Below are 16,404 nucleotides of genomic sequence, written 5' to 3'. Positions count from 1 at the left end.
ACAAGATAGTAATTTCATCACTGTGAATGCAGTGATAAAACACACTGTTCCTTTCACGACTGTCTTGCTAATGATTTGATTAAACTGATAGTTGTATTGGCATTGCCTTGCAGTGTTTTGTCTATTTTCTGGCAGGCCTCATCTTAAATCTACACTATAAAGGTTTTTGGTAGAGTCCTGTTTTTCACTGTTAGCAAATACTGTGCTGAACACAAGGAGGTAGTGGTCCCCAGTCAGGAGCTTTACTTGTATTTAAGAGTGAATATTAAAAAAGAAGGTGTCAAGGCAGCATTTGAATGGCTATTAGTGAAGGTGACCTATCGGAAAATACTGTCATGTGTTAGGGAGTGGGCTGTTGACAGCAGAATGATTGACATCCTGAGCAGTTCATAACTAGAAACTACTTCTCAGATTTTGTGTGTATGGAAATTGGGTGGTAGCATAGAAGATAAGGCAGTAAGTCTAATTTGACTCTCTGTTTATTACTACTGCCTCAGGTGTTGTGTTGTCAACCTTGCAAGAACATATGTAACTTTTTATTGTTGTCACTTTGCTATTGTCTAGTGTTGTTTAAGTTTTTGTGGTCGCAACAGGTTCTACTCCTCTAGCTGAAAGAATCTTTGTTAGTTTTCAGCAGATAGTACAGTGATTAGAAAGCTTTACGTGAAACTTTCGCAGCCCTCCCTGCTATATCATATCTGATAATGTGAGCAGGAACAGGCTGCATGCGTTTGGAGGGTGCAATATTATCCACAATTAATAAGCTATTTTGAGAGAATTGAAAAATCCAGCTGACTTAGCTGTAACCATGAATCCCAACTGAAAGTGAAGAGCATTTTTTGTGCAATGGGGAAATTGCCTCAGTAAGAAAATTGTTGTCCCACAAGATAATTTGTTGTATTGCCTAATAAACTTTAGATAGAGGCTAAAGAACTTAATTGCTTAATCTGTAGGGAAAAATGGATATTTAAGATGTCTGTCAGAACTAAGGTATATAGTGATCTCAAAGTCATAAGAACAGGGAGTTGAAAGTAAAACTTTATTTAGTTTGGGCCAAATATAACAAGCAAATCATCATAATATGTCATGCAATAAAAAGATTATTGAAAAAATGTCAGTGACAATTTTTTGTAGAAAAATAGCTACAGTATGTAGATCACTTTTAAAAGTAAATAAATTAAAAGAAGAAAAATCCTTGGAAACTGGTATTTTGGATATAAAAATGTTTTTCTTTGGATTATTCTACACCATTCTCTTCCCCAGCACTTCACTGTACCATTTAAGTTAATCAGTAGGAAAATGGGCATGTGATCTTAATTGATCAGCAAGCAGTTGTAACTTACTGGTTAGTGTATGAGACTTGACCCCTTGGGATTGTTGTTGATGATTTATTCATGAGTCAAAGATAGTCAGTCTTATAGCGTGAACTATTTTTATCTTTTTGAAAGTGCATTTGAGGTAAAACATTTCTCTCAATTCACAGGATCTTTAAAAACACAGTGCTGCCTGATTGGAATCACGGTGTGGATTCTGAGGACAGAACTTGCTGTGACAGCTCCTCAAGTAAGCCTTGTGTTTTTTTTTCTTGGTAAGATTTTGAATCCATCTTCTGAAATACTGCTAATTATATTATCTTGGAGTTTAATTTTTAACATGTTTTCTTTTTCTGAAACACTTGATTTTAACATGTTTGTTTAAAGTAAATACTTAGCATATATTACTAAGTCCTTGCATTTTCTCATTTATTATTTTTATAGCAAGGAGCATAATGTCAGCTGTCAATATTTAATGTCGAAACGTTTATTACGTTAATATTTTCATTTTCCTGATTCCATTGTGATTTCATGTGAAAGGTCTGTGTAACATCGCAGTCTTTGAAGGATGAAGAGACTAAGGATGATATTTTAGGATAAAGTAATAAGTAATGTATGGGTAACTGTTTGTCATGACAAGTGGATGAGAGAAAGCATTTCTACTGGTAACTCATTTCAAGACTGTTTATTAATACTGTGAAGAAGAGGCGCATGTGCGTGTGAACCTCATAAAAAATTTGTGCTTCTTCTGTTGCTTTCTGGGAAGACATAATGTGTTTCTGTAAGTGGCATTACATCTCTCTCAGGAACTGTGTTCTTTCTTTCTGATGTACCAGAGTGCATGACGTAAAGCTAAGGGCAGGGATAAACTGGTAAAATCCTCTATCTCATCCCTTTGCCTTGGTAGGAGATGAAAAAAGAGTCCCTTTGCACGCTGTGGCTTTAGGGCAAACTGAAGGATCCATATTCTCTCCTATCACGTCAGGTGGTGTAGTGTCAAGGTGAACTTTTTATTATATTTCTAGGTTATTTGGTTTTATGAAACATAATCACGGTGTCTAATTTTGTGGCAAGGGTTCACAGTGCTCAAGATGGGTCCACTTTCAAGTATAAAATAGCCAAATAGGATTTCAAGTCCTGGAGGAAGCATTATCTTGGTACTTAGTGCAAGTGGCTTTTTCTAAAGGTTGCTGTTGCACATAGGTAATACAGTGAATGGCCAGAGGGTTTACTGCTTAGCTATTTTGTGCCATGACCTGAAAAACAAAACAAACAAACAAAAGGTTTAGCCTGTAAGTAGGGATATTTAAAACCATCACAAACAGCTACAGCTTAACTGTGATTTTTTTTTTCCCCCTCTGTTACTTCAAGGATTAGTGTTTTTTCATTTGTTTGTTTTTTACAATGTCGAAAAATGTCTACTCAAAATAGCAGTGCTTATTTGTTAGATATTTAATGTATTTGCTGAAAATATTAGTCTGCGTCTGTAAACTTACAATTTAACATATATCTGAAGTCACTAGAGGAGCTTTTTGCTGCTGTAGATGCTTTTACAATAGTAAAAAGGTAAGATTCTCTTTGGATGTATTTGAAACACTGCAATCCTGGTTAAATACTGTATTTAAAGATACTTCTGAGACTTATTATTAAATTTTGGCTTTATTATTGATAGCCAAAAACACACTTCACATGATCATGTACTGAAACTATATCCTCCTGTTAATTTATGAAAGTCTTCAGATCCAGTTAGCTGGCAGGCTTTTGTATGTTCACACATTTTGATTTTTAAGGACTGTTAGGCCAGCCTTCAGTTTCTGTAAGTTTTTCCTCATTCTTATAGCTGCCTCTGATTCTCTTTTGTGCTATGATAGGTTAATTATTCATTTTTTATTGTTTAGTACTGAGTTTTGTCAGGTTGCAAAGGATCTTTAAAGCCCTGGGATGCCCCAAAAGAACATGAAAGGCAGCTGCACTGGAGGTACCTAACTCCAGCCACCCGCACGCACGTGCTCATGGAGAAGAGCCTTGAACAGGATCTCTTTAGATGTCAAGAGCTTTAATACATTTCTTTCCTCCAGGCAGTGATGATCTTTACAGGATCTCTACTTCAGCTCTTTTGGTGTGTTTTCAGAATGGAAAGTCTGCAAAGTCTCTCAGGACTCATTTTAGAGAGGGAAGACAGACAGAGATGTGATGAGATAGCTGATAAAAGGGTCAGGCTGCATCATAGAAAGCAAAAAGGAACTAGAGTGTAGAGCAAATGAGTATATTTAAGGATGAAAAGCTAAATTCCATGATAAAGAAGATAAGGTAGGCATCTGGGAGAAGGGTAAATACAGAGAGGTGATAATAAGGTGAAAATGAAGAGAATTTAAAATAGAAATGAAATGAAGGATATTGAAAGAAATCACCTGAAAACAGAGAGAAGGAATCTAAATGAGGATGGTACAATGTTAGGTATCAAAATGAGCAGGTAGGAAACCAGATAAATAAAATATATTCTTAAAGATAAAGGAATAAACTGTATAAAACCATACTGTGGTGCGTACAAGTGTTTTATGCTTTTCTTTAAAGAGAGAAGTGTAAAAATAATAGCTTGGAATTCAGTCTGTGTGCTTTCTTGATCTAGTGACCTCTTTGCTTATCCTTTCCTGTAAGCCCTTTGCTGGATGCTGTATTGTTTATAGCTGCAGCAGGGATTACCTCTTCTGTTGCACATTGCATGCATTTTTATAAGGTCCTTGTAGCTGCAGTTTTTTTCCCTTGTCAGTTTGTTCTTTTTATCTTCTAAATATAGTTTTTCTTCCCCTGAACATTACTGGTTGGACGTATTGTCAATAGTAAGAAATATATAGGTACACAGAGGTACAAAAAGCAGCCATCCAGACTTAGAAAACCGCTAATGTTTCCTAGGTTAATTGTGATGCAATAGAGAGAGAGGGAGCAAAATACAGTGGCTAATTTAAAGGGATGTTTTTAGGAATCCATTTTGTCTTTGTATTGTGAATAACCCTCAGTAAATCTTCCTGGCTTCAGGTACAATGCTCTTTTATTTTTCCATATTAAGCCACTGACTTCTCATTGCTGGTCAATATTTCTATGTTATTTAGTATTTCTTTTCTATACAAATTATGGAATTTCTTTAAATTTAATCAGTTAATTTGTATTAAATGTTAACCCATTAAATATATTTGTATTTTCTCATTTGTAGTCCTAGTTCAGAAATGATCTGTAAGTTTTAAATTAAATATTGGCTAGTTACAGAAGTAGTGCTTGTACAGGCAAAGGTCCTAATTATTTGAAGTTAATGCCTCACTCTTTCTGTATTGCTACACTAGACTACTTAAGCTACACAACTTGGGCAAATGTACCTCTGGTTACACTTTGTGGCAGAGATGTCTCTGCTAAATGCTGGATTGAATATACTGCGATTAAAAATGGGCAGATGAACAGCAGATTTCATGAGTACTACTAGTGCTCTTTGGTAATTAGTAAAAGTCAACAGATGATTCTGAATTTTATTGGTCTTCTGAGTATTGATCCTGATAAGTCTAGAAGGGAGTTTTGAACTGAGTGAGAAGGCACTGTACTTCAATCTCTTGAGTGGTAATACAATTTTAGTCTGTATTAGAATATAAGATATTCCATGGGACGCTTATGAAAAGAATGATCCTTATAGGTCTAAATACGCTTGTAGCTAGAAGTGTTTTCTCTGAAGTTAGTTCTTTAGCGGGTTAAATTGAAATGATACTTTGAAAAACTAAATAAGGATGTTAATGAATTCAGCTTCCAGAGAGATTTCAGTCTGGGTAAATCTTTTCTTCTGTGAAAAAGAACCATGCAGCTTAGGGCTGCTGTCTACAGCAGAGAGGGTTTGGTAGCAGGTATCAGAATTAGAAGCATCAGATCTAGATTCAAATGCCTAAATCCTGAGAGGCTAATGGGAGTTATATATCATCTCTAGTAATCATGCATGAATCAGCATGCAGTCTAATTTAGAGTAAATTTAAGAAGCTGCTACCATCAGTTTTGATGAAGGTTGGCTTCATTTTCCCCACTCTGTGATTATGTTGATAGTATATGTATATATGTGAGGGTGTATTTGTGCTTGTGGGTTTTTTTGTGCGAGGGGATACATGGGAGGGATTTCTGTCCTTATTCTGTGACAGAAAATTGTTCACTCAGAGAAATTTGGAGAAAATCTGTTGCTTCAGTTGGATTATTTTTTTTAAAGGTAGCAAAGAAATTACCAGTAAAGAGCATATCCAGCTGTTAGTGAAACATGTTGGCATTTTTTCTGGGGGTGACTGGAATTGGATAGATCCCTGATGCCTCATTGAATTAAGCATGTCTTTTGCTCCTCATAATGAAATTTTGACAAATGTCAGTGTTACCCAGTCTGTTACTTGCGCGGTCTGCTAGGGCTATCTGCAAAGATGCAGTGGGTGAGTCGTCATCTTAAACAGAATTGAAACATGTTTTGTGCTTGTGGATGTGGTTGGATAAGGAGCTCTAGAGACAAAAATATCCCTCTTGCCCAGAGAGCACATGGTGGAAGCAGCTTAAGATCCCAACAGTGTGCTGAAAATTCTCTTGATAAAGCATATAAAATTCTGAGCTGGAGAGATCAGCGCGAATGATAGTTCATTTGCATGCATCTTTGCACTCATGCAGTGTTTAGCTTTTGCAAGAAAATTTTTGAGATTTCACGTTCAATTTGGACCTGAGGTCTGACAATTAAGAACTGAACTGAAAACCTAAGTACTTCTCAGGTAGTCGGCCAGAATGCTTTTAGATAATGGCTTTAGGTAATACCTAGCAACTTAGAGGTAATAATGAGGGCTGTATTTTAATCACTGGCTAAAAGGCAAAAGATATGACGTCCCTTCAGCACTCGTCTGAGGACAAAAGCTTTCGGGGCTGTCAGGAACTTTCAAAACTCACGTAGCTCCCTAGCAATTACAACTTGGGCCCGAAAACTAAACTCATTTTTGCATCTCTTGAACAATAAGCTTGTTCTGTAGCCTTTCTTCTCTTCCGTGGGGACTGCAATGATCTCTTTCTCCCTGCACATTTGATGAAATTTATAAGCATTTTTAATATCTTGGGATCACTATTCCCTCATCTCACTTGGCTGAAATTTGCAAAGGGATTTACAGGTCATTAAAGTGATGCAGTTTCAATGCATAAATCTTATTTCCTTAGGAGATCTAGCTAAAACTAAATTTGCCTGTACCTTAAGAGGTAAAAATTACATGGGGAAAAGATTCCCTTTTGTAGCAGTGTAATAAAAAGTACTAACAGTCTGATTAATTTAAATGACTGTAGAAATTGTTGTTCCTGCAACAAATGCTGTTGCTTATGTAGAGCCTCATCTGATAAAAGGTGTCCAAAGGTTTGTATAAATTCAGAAGCATTAAATGCTTTATTCAGAAATGTAAAACAGCCCCCATGTTAATTAATGTGGTGCAAAGGCGCAAACAGTAGGAAGATGCAGGGCTTTGTCAAAGAACAAGTGGAAAGAGCTAGGGTTGTGTGTTGATGCGCCAGGCTTCACTCTAATCCAAGAAATAGCACCGGATGTGTTCTTTCTATATATCTGGTAATTGTGGTCATGGGGAGAAGACTTCATTTAGGCATTTCAAGGATTCTCTTAGGAATTTCAGTAAGAAATACTTTGTGAATTTTTGTTTTGTTTTAAATATAGTTAAGAATTAATTCTTCCTAAGATAGTTTTCCTGCTAATAATGATACACAAAGCAGAGACTGGAAGTGAAATAAGTTTATTGCAATTCTTGTACTCATAAAGACTATAATTAAATTATCTTTCTTAAAAAAAAAAAAAAAATCCTGTAGAGTTCTGGTGGTGGTTCAGTAAGGCTTTGTGATCCTTAAAATGTTGGATTTACAGAAGCCTATTGTCACTATCAATATGAATGTTTTCTCTAATGGTAATAGGCAGCATAGTTCTGCCTGTGAAAGACCATTATAATACAGGAACACTGTTTTTAACACAGTCCGAGCCCCCTGACAAAGGAGACAAAACCTTCTGCAGACAGCACGTTCCTACTGAATTGCAACCAGAAACCCAGTTCACTTGGGTAACTGGAGAAAGATCTAGAGCAGTTCAGAGACATTAACCGGGGCTCCTCTAACAGTGCTGCTTCTAACTCCCCATCTCAGGCTGTGGATGCGGAGCAGGACTCGAGCCAGGTGGAAAGTGCTTGTATGATTTTGCTAGCGGGCAGCTGAGTGTTCTGTTATTAGATTACAGGATCACTGGTAGATTCATTGATTTTTCAAGACTGGTCCCTAAACTTAGTGGAATGGGTTTTGAAATTGAAAACTGGTGACTACTACTCTTTCACAAAAAAGTCTATTTTCTTTGGGCTTTTTAAAAATCCCCTCTCAATTTTGCCCATTTATTATCAGAATCTCCCTAAAATGCTAAGAGCTTTGCATGGTTGTCTCTTCTGCTTCCGCAGTGGCATTTTAGGGCTGGGACTGAGCTTTTGAAAAACTATCTTTTGAAGGACTAACCCTTCCTTGGTGTCTTGCCAAGATCTTTAATTGAAGCTCTTCATCAGATGCATGCATTTCCTTAAAAAGTATGATATTGCAGAGCCATGACTTCAACATTGTATTGGTGGAATATACTTGAACTGTGTGATTAGTTTGTATGCACCTCAAAATTAATTTTACAGTCTTCTCCTTCCTCATAAGTTCCCTGCTGAGGCTTAATTGTTACTGCTAGTGAATATCTGTAATAATCTTAAAGACCACCGGTTTCTTCTGTTTTACTGAGTTGAAGCAGATGGGAGCAGATATAGCATAACTGTATTTCAGATATTTGCAATCTTCATGTAATATTAGTGCATCCTACAGGAATGGTCCAAACTGTTGTGGTACTGTCTTGGCTCAATAGTGCAATGCTTTTTGAAAGGCGATCATTCACATGTTGCATAGCTTTTTGTCTGGAATAGCCAGCTTAGCTTTTGTTTTGTTGGCTGCATTTTGTCTGGAATGGCAGTAGGCATGGATGTTTTCTGAAAAATACAATCAGATGTGGCAGAATAGTCAATGGAGACAGTTATGCTGAGTAGGAGGCACCATTTTTTAAATATCTTTTTAGCATAACACGTATATATTGTCGTATAACCACGTTTTGTGAGTTAACTGTAATTAATTATGGATTTCTCTTGCTAGAAGAAAGAATTAAGGGCAATATTAACATTGGTATACTGAAATATGTGCTTAAAGGACTCTTTTTTTTTTTTTTTTTGAACTCTTTTTTCTTATCCTAAGTGTATTGTAAAGCTCTTAAGAAGAATAAAGCATTTTAAAGTTCATCAACATTTGGTATGCTATGTCCATTATTCATAGAGGTAGAATGAATAAGTAATATTGGATGGCAGTAGATTGTTATATTTTGCTTGTAAAGAGACCGTGTTAATGGAGACTGCTGTTAACCCACATCATGAAAACAAGCCATGTTACCTGAGCTGTGAATTAAAATTCAGGCAAAAAAAATATTGTGAAGTAAAGCAGACTCAAAAGTCTTTGAAATGACTTATTTATGGTGATTTGGGTCTCACTAAAAGTAGGCTATTTTAGATGCCTGCCAGTTCTCTGGCTGCCACCTTCAGCAGGATGGGACCCTGTAGCTCCCAGATCATATTTTCTAAGCCACTAAGGTGTCTAAAATGGGAGTAAAATCTTTGCTTGGTAGATGATTCCTGCCCAAGGTCTACTGCTTCTTGCTGATACAGAATAAATATTTTCTCACAATGATAAATAAAAAACATATATTGAATGTTAGTTTACAAATTAATGCTTAAAAGCATCAAAATTCAGCACTTCGAGCAATGTCACGCTTTCTTAGCAAGAGAGGAACTGTCCATTTCTCTGGGCCTAACCGGGACGTTTTAACAGGATGTAGGTGCTCAGAATTGTTAGCCTCTCTTCCGATCTCTTTCCTTAGTTTGGTTCAATAGAAGTTATTCTTCTTGCACTGTTTGTTTTTCTTAAAAGTTGTTATGGACTAACTAGTGCCTCGTAATGTGGTTGTATAGCGAAGGTAGGCAGAGACACGAGGTCTGTTCCCGTTCTGCATTGTCATATTAAGGTGGGAGTTTCCTTGAGTCGGATGAGCAAGAAGTGATCGAGTACATGGCAGCAACACTGATGTATGGAGAATGTGACATAGAAAATGCAGTAATTCAAATGTTTCCTTTAAAAAAATTATAACAACGGTTATAGGGATCGTGTCAATATGAAGGATACCTAACAAAGCCAACATTAATTAAAAAAACAAAACTGAAAGACATGAGTACATTCATATCCTAATCTTGCAGTATTAAAGTCAGAAGAAGTAAATCACTGACTGTAAAATCAAGGCTTTAATCCTGTTGAGTGTTCTAGTGAGAAGTGTCATTGTTTATACTGGCAAGTACACTTTTTGTAACAAATGAACTCAAACCAGTGAATATCGATCCTTAGAGTTTCACTCTAAATGGTATGTTCAGCATCTGTTCTGGCTAGCTGTGAACATGTAATGGATTTGTGTTTGACTAAATAATACAAGTCAAATGATAATAGAAAGGCCTCATTGTGAAACTAATAAGAAGATGGAGGGAAAGGCACTACTGTGCAGAGAGTCAATGCAATTTTATAATGCTGTTACAGTCGGACCACCAAGTAGAATAAATGAGTGAAGAATGTGTTGGTGTTTGACAGCACTAAAACTTCAGTAGGAAGTGGTACTGGCGTAACAATTGCTGGCAGTCCTAAGTGCTGAACTTGAAATCGCAGCAGAACAAATAAACTATACAATACAGTGGGAGATGAGTAACAAAGCAAATGCTGCCTACGCAGCTGCTTGCTGCCATAATAAAACAGGTGGGCAGGAGAATGTATCAGGTTCCTTTGTGGGCGTAGGCTATAATGGAATTTCCCCTATTCTTTCCTCTGTTTTGTATGCTGAGAGTACTACCTAGCAAATGTCACTGTAGTTTCTATCAAAAGTCACATAGACTTAGTTGGGAGAAATTACTCCCTTCTAATCCAATCACTCTTCTTGCATTCAAAGTAGCATGAGAGATTTTATAGAACATTTGCTCTAAATAAATGAGACTTTGAAATTCTATTTCTCTAGCTCTTTTCTTCGCTGAATTTGAAGGTGTAATGATCGTTTAGGGAAAGTAGATTTAAAAGGAATGTGGGGAAAAGAGCACAGTTCAAAGCTGCAGGGTGAACTTGGGCTATCTTCTTGTTTAGGAACAGTTGAATCAGCACACAGTGGTGATAAACTTGTCTGAAATTTGTATGCATGGTAGTGGGAAAGTGCCGATAGCCTTAAATCTTTCTGGTAGCACTGTATGCTCCTTATAGTTTTTGAGAATTACATAACTATATTTTTTACTAATCCTTTGGTTCTATAAATGTGATAAGAAAGTCACTGTTCTGCAAACAAATGAAAGATTTTTGTATGCTTACATTAGAATGACTTAATGTTGGGGATTAATTTTACCCTTCTTTGCTATTGTGTTCCCTGCTGTTTAAGCTACTGCATGGGCTTCAATTCAGTGTGGGGTGTTCCTCATAAGCATTAAACTAGTCTTTCTATTTGCAAATCTAAGTTTTGTTTCCCATTTTTCAATGCAGCTGGTAGTTTGAGACATAAATTGTATCATACTTAGTTGAATGAAAATCGTTAGCAGTGCTTTGATATAAATCTTCAGAGGCTTTTGTGGATTAGTTGTGGGAACAGGACTAAAATTTGGTTGCAAATAATTCTAAAGACAGAAGAAAATTAGCACAAATAACGAAATAGTTTGTGTAAGTAGTTGAGCTATAGCTAGAGCAAATATGTTCCTTTAGCCACTGGTCCAATATTACTTGGCTTGCACATTTCTTCACATTTTAGAGGAAAATGAGTCCCACTTTTGGAGTTGTCAGCTCCTATGTTACAGCATTTCCCTGAACACTGATTCTGCCCAGCAAAGTAGCAATTTCATCCGTTGCATTTTTTGAATTGGTATGAAGATGTCTGTAAGTGCAAAACACGTTGTTTAGTATTGACCATTGAGAATAAGAAATGCATCACGCTACAATTCCTACGTCTGTCCATAGAGCGCTTTATTTCACTTAGCAGAACAAGCACTGCAGAGGAGCAGAGTAAGCCAGGTTGTATCAGAGCTTTATTAACAGCTTCACTGAAGTTACATTGATGCTGTGCAGAAATAGTTAGTCTGGGATATAATGGTGATATCTAGTACAGTCATGGACCACTTTAAGGTTGAAATGAGGGACGCATACTGCACTTACCTAGAACTCTTTATGCAGGAATGTCCAAGTGCTTTCTAGACACAGCTCTGCTACTGAGCAGAGTTAGAGCCAAGAGCCTGGTATAACAGCCACAGTATAACCCTTTCCCTCCTTTGGTTTGGCTCAAGCTCTCAAACTGCTGAGTGTACAACTCCACCGTTATGCTAAGTCTCTGTTTCTCTTGCTTCTTGCAGCAGCCTGATAGGACTGCAAATCCGGTGGCCTTTACTACGTGTCCTACCTCAAAAATAGGTGCTCTTTTCTGCAGCCTCCAGACCCTGTTTCTGCTTGCAAGTCAGCACAAGTAAAGAGCTGGAGAGGTTAAGTTTCCATATGTGGCTGAGCATATGGAAGAGAGAGGGCACAAGGAGGAGGGGTGCACATTTTTTAGGATTAAGGAAGTTTCTGGAGTAGAGGAACCTACACAGGAAGGACAGGCTTATCTGAAACAAGAAGTAATTAAAATGCTATCAATTTAAAATTAAAAAGGTTGTGGAATTGTTTTTAAACCAAAGGAAACCAAAGTAAATTCCTTGCAGGCAGGATGGGGGCTATTAAAAGACACAATACCAGAGAATCCAAACTAGAGTGTTTATCAAAAAGGATTTTAAAAGGCCGGAAAGAAAGTGGCATTGCTAAGCAGCAGAATAGGGGACCACAAAAAGCAAGAAAGCTTCCTACAAAAGGGTGAAGCTGTGTCCAAACGGGGAATATACAAAGACTTATACACTTTGACAGGTTAAGCATAAAAGCACAAGACAAGCATGCGCACAAAAAAAAAGGAGGAACACACCTTACAGACAGAATAAAGATTAATAAGATAGCATTTTTTTCAAACCAGGAAGCCTGTTTGAGAGCAAGGCTGATAGATGGTCAAGGTATGGAAGCAGCTCCCAGAGGAAATTAGCCCACAGCAGAAATATAATCTTAGTTGTTACTTCTGTGTTCCTCAGCCAGTGTAGTGAGGCGACGGAACTTCTTGCATTACGACGAAATGAATTCTGAAAGCTTGCACAGCTTTCAAGAACAGAGCAAAGAAATTAACAGAAGAGGAATATACTAAGTGCTAATTACAAAGACGTTCTCTCAAAAACTGCCTGAGCTACTCATCACAGGATGCTGGGGGAACACATCTCAATATATTATATACTTCTCTTGCGTCCTTCCCCGAGTGTCGTCTTATGGCCTTTTTCCCCCTCTCCTTTCCCTGAGAGCACTTATAAGGCTTTACTAAGTCACTCAGTTGCATCAGGATCCTAGAAGACTGGAACAAAGTCAGGATTTTAAGTGTAACCGATACTCAGCGTGGAACAGTATAGTACATGCTCTTTCCATGGGCATGGTTTACTGAGCTGATATACTACTGTCAACGTGGTAGCAAGTGCTGTGGGGTAGAGAGGAATGCAACTAGAAGCTACTCCAGAAAGACAGCGGTTCAGTAAAGTGCAATGTGTTAGGACTCCCTGCCAGCCCCCAAGGAAGTGTACTATGTTCAATCCTATGTCAGTTTTCTAGAAACTTTAAAAATCCCAGCAAGTGGGTCTTGCTGGAGATCGATTCTGGGCTACATGGACCGCTGGTCTGACCTAGTCTGGCCATTCTTACGTTATTCTGTACCGGTAGGTAGGAAAGGCGCAGCTTTTTCGTTTTGTAGCAACAATTCCTACTTGCTGACTCGCAAGGGCCTGGAGCCTGCCATATGTAGCCACGTATGGAAAAGCAGGGGTTTCTCCTGCCATCTTTTTTTCTGCAGATTGGTTGTGACAGTGCTATATGTGACCTAACTAAGCCTGAAAAAGTGATACTGGTCTAGTTTATTGATAAATTAGGTTTCATTCTAGACTTTTAAACTAAGAGCTCTAACTCCTATTTTCCTTTTGCCACAATATTTCATGTTACATTGCCTATTTGACTGCAAGTAAGTTCACACGCCGCAGTCTTGTTAGGATAGATTGCATATGGACTATGTGACTGCTGTTTCCTAGAATTTATCTAAATGCTAGTCATCTCAGGTTGATGTAGAAGTTACAGAAACTGAATAAGGTAGTCTTTTTTTATGGCTAAAACAGTCCTGTCTTTATTTCCAGATAAATGTTGTACTAATCAATTCTAGGGTTATTCAGTTTTGCACACAGCTCAGCTACGCTAAAATCTCATACTATTACTTCTTCCCTTACTCTTTGTCACTCATTACATTTGCTCATTATATATCTTGTGTCTTAGATTATAAGCTTTATAAAAGGAAGGGACCAAAGCATGTCAGAAGTTGTTCATCATGTAGAAATTGACTCCTAAATCACTAGTAAATTCTACTTAGTGGCCACTCTAGGTCACTAATTTGATGCAGAAGTTAGAGATTTCTCCATGAAGGTTTAAGTTTAAAGGTTTAAGTCAGAAGCAATGAGTTAATTTTCTTTGATAGTTTTGAAGCCAGCAGGTTCTAGAACTGAACAGCTCAGCTACTTGAGAACAAGACAATTGTAGCTGGCTGTTTACAGTTTGTCGCAATATGTTTTTAGAATTTTGAAAAATGTTAACAAAAAAAGCTTGAGGTAATACCTGATATCACCTTAAAATATACCTTAATATTAGACAGCCTTTTTTAAAGTTTGTAATGTGCCTATAGTATCACAACTTGAAAGCTGTAAATTTTAACTCTAATTGAAACTATTTATGCTGTTGGGCTTTCTCCTAGTGCTTTCCTTGCTGCTTGTAGGAAAAGGACTAGGGAAAATTCTACAGTGTTAGTCTGTTCACATTTGATAGCTGCCCTCTGATAACAGAGCTGTACAAACAGGAGGCAACAAATTACTGGGAGTGGTTCTTTATTTATATCCTTATATATATCCAAGACTAAAGATGAGTTTATAATACATATTTCAGCTATTCAAGGTAGATACCTTGAATACCTTGACCCTATGAAGTGTGTGGTGGAAATTCTTAATTTGCAGTGTCTTCAATGCTTGATCCAATATGAGTGTCCTGCATTATCTGCTAATGTAAGGAAGTAGTACTTCTCTCTGTTTTGCAAAAACTGAATTGAAGAGCAGAAAGACTAAGGAAGAAACCCTCAAAGGTATTTAGACATACAGGAATCTGTGCAGGGCAGGGAATTCCCTGCATTGTGCAGGTCTGCACAGCATGTTTGATTACATTGATTACAGTTGCATTCATCTTATTTAATGTTTTTGCTAGTGCTATCAGGAATGTAGAAGAACAAAACTAACACAAATGTAGATATACAATGCAACCTTTGCTGTGTACCTCTGAATGTTTTAGCACTTAGCTTTACATCTCTAATCATCTTTTACCACCATTTGTGTTAAATTCCTTGAGTTTGGAAAGAACAAACAGAGCAAAACCCCTCTGTTTTGAATTCAACAGCAAGGTTAGAGTATGTCAGGATCATTTCAGAGATGTGTGCTTTTTAAGCGTAGAACCACATGAGTTGTTATTCTCTGTCAACTGGCATCATAGGGATGAAATACTTAGATCGGAGGTTTCACAGGGATGGTTTGTGAACTGATGAGATTTCCAAGGGTTTTGTTCAGCTTCAGGTTCTGTAGAGAAGTATGACTAGATTACTCCTACACATTCATCTCAGGTGTTCCCTGGGTACATCTTTCCAACTTGTTTCTCCTCCCGTTTATCTCTTTATTCCAATTCCTGTATGTTTGCTTATCTGTCCCACTTCTGCTTTTGAGCTTTTCATCTATATTTCAATTCTTCTATCTAGCTTGAAATCCAAGTCTCCTTGGTAACCTTCTTTCTGATAGCTTCTCCTTCCACACCACTGTGGAGTCCTGAGATGCATGGAGGTAATTTCACAAGGTGATCTGCCTTCTCCTTGGATCCCAATATCTTCTGCCAATCTCAAATCCTGCCAGTCTCCTCACTTCGCTGGGCAATTTATCCTGTGTACTCTCTCAGTCCCTGTCTCTGCTTGGTCTAGCTCTTATCCCTTGCCTTACATGTTAGTTGGGCTGTTTCCAACTCCTGTTTCTCTTGTCTCTCCACTCTAGTGCGAGGCAGATGAGGACGGTTGCTGGGGCCGTTCTGCATAGCTCCTGCACCGTGGCTAGAACAGTGTCACTGCAGAAGGGAAGCTGGGAGAAGGTAGCTCTAACAAGCCTGGTTGCAGATACCCCTCTGAGGGAAACTTAGGGACTCCAAAGGATGGGTTGCTCCATGTAACCTGATTATGATTAAATTGTATGATTAAAAGTGACATATTTTTAGCATGCAGTTCTGATATGTGCAATTGCATCTAATGCTTTAATTGTCTTTGTTTTGCATTTGTAACAAGAGGAGGGTGATCTTAAACATCTTGGACTGCCACAGAAGTATCATCCATGGCCCTGTGTAGCTTTTCGATTTTTTTTTTTTTTTTTTTTTTTTTTTTTTTTTTTTGGATCACAGGTCTGTTTTGGCAGAAAAGGTCTATACTGAAAGAACTGCACAGCATGCATTTTATTCTTAACAGCAGTAATTGCGTAAAGAAAGAAAGGCTACACAGGTGACAAATATCAAAGAACTCTTGTTCAACAAGAAGTTTTATCTCACAGTCTTTGGGAGCAGCTTTCATGAAGTTCAGGTCAAAAAATAAGTTTTTTTGTAATTGAAAGAAGGTGTGAGTGGAAGAATGTAGTGTTTGTTTTCATTCTGTCTTTTGCTAAAATATGTTATGAAAAAGTGAAGGCAATACATACAATTACAACTTCTTAACTACCAATATGTGGCTTATTAAGGAGCAACCTGAGGGAGG

The 16,404-nt window shown here is 37.5% G+C and overlaps 1 long non-coding RNA gene across 2 annotated transcripts in view; it reads left to right on the top strand.

Annotated features, from left to right (window-relative positions):
• The window catches only part of LOC135328512 (uncharacterized), a 112,943-nt gene that overhangs the window by 44,180 nt on the left and 52,359 nt on the right, over positions 1 to 16,404 (top strand). For both annotated transcript variants that reach the window (XR_010389477.1, XR_010389476.1), the window contains one exon: positions 1,484 to 1,563. This is a non-coding gene — a long non-coding RNA (uncharacterized LOC135328512). The remainder of the gene's footprint in view (positions 1 to 1,483; positions 1,564 to 16,404) is intronic.

This window comes from Dromaius novaehollandiae, chromosome 5, assembly GCF_036370855.1.
Source record: "Dromaius novaehollandiae isolate bDroNov1 chromosome 5, bDroNov1.hap1, whole genome shotgun sequence".
Lineage (NCBI taxonomy): Eukaryota > Metazoa > Chordata > Aves > Casuariiformes > Dromaiidae > Dromaius > Dromaius novaehollandiae.
The sequence above is the reverse complement of the archived record's forward strand: the minus strand, read 5'-3'. Positions and strand labels throughout refer to the sequence as shown.